This window comes from Etheostoma spectabile, chromosome 19 (assembly GCF_008692095.1).
Source record: "Etheostoma spectabile isolate EspeVRDwgs_2016 chromosome 19, UIUC_Espe_1.0, whole genome shotgun sequence".
In the NCBI taxonomy this organism is placed as follows: domain Eukaryota; kingdom Metazoa; phylum Chordata; class Actinopteri; order Perciformes; family Percidae; genus Etheostoma; species Etheostoma spectabile.
The window spans coordinates 2,580,966-2,581,905 of record NC_045751.1 but is presented as its reverse complement, the minus strand read 5'-3'; the positions used below and the strand labels follow the sequence as shown (position 1 = coordinate 2,581,905).

General features: G+C 39.5%; 1 protein-coding gene across 1 annotated transcript in view; it reads right to left on the bottom strand.

Annotated features, from left to right (window-relative positions):
* Positions 1-940, bottom strand: part of lurap1l (leucine rich adaptor protein 1 like) — a 3,934-nt gene that overhangs the window by 894 nt on the left and 2,100 nt on the right. The window lies entirely within an intron of this gene.

The following is a 940-nucleotide window of genomic DNA, read 5'->3' as shown; positions in this document are numbered from 1 at the left end:
CCTATATCAATGTCCTTTTTAACTACCCAATTGTAATTACCCAAAATAAAATTATTGATCACATAACGCGAGCGTTAGATGCCAAGATTGATACCCCTCTCAAACCTGTCCATTAAACATGAGGCTACAGCAAACGGCCAGTTAGCTTAGAAACAGCTAGCCTGGCTCTGTTTAAAGGGGAAAAACATGCACAGCCAGCCCCTCTTACACTCATGAATTAACACATGTAAAGATGGCAACATTGTGGTTTTACACAGGGTTAAGGCACCTAACTATTTCATGGCCAGAAGCAGTAACTTTCTGGGGTTTTGGCGTTACCGTGAGATTGCCAAGAGACTCCGAGTCATTGTGCCTTTCCAATATATGACTTAGCTACCCTGCTGCTGGCTGTAGCATTATATTAAACAAAGAGATATGAGAATGGCAAATATCTGCTCTGCAAGAAAGTGAATTACTCTTTTCCAAAAATGTACAACTCCTCCTTTACTAAATGTCAGTAAAACAGGATGCCCCCCGAGTTACATTGGAAGTCAAAATAATACACAACCAGTTCCATACTCATTGCTTACTATTGTAAGCACTAAGGTTCAAAGTTCATTCTAGACCTCTGAAACAGCAGGTAAGAAAATAATCTCGCCTCACGGTCCATTTAGTAGCTATTGATCATATCAAGTGGTTTTCATTAGCATTCGGTAACATGAATAAAAGAGCTGAAAGTGTGCAGAAAAAGAAATCTACAATTCTGTAACTGGGAAGTCCCCAACTGCTGCTGAAGTTCATGTGATAAGTAAAGCTCCAGATCAGCTACTAATTAAACCTTGTGGTGAGATATAAATAATCATTTGCATTCTTATGTCCTCTCATGGCAGGAACACTATGTGCTATTTTTTCGGGACTATCGGGCTTTGTTGTGAACAAAGAGACTTAACTATGTGGCTTT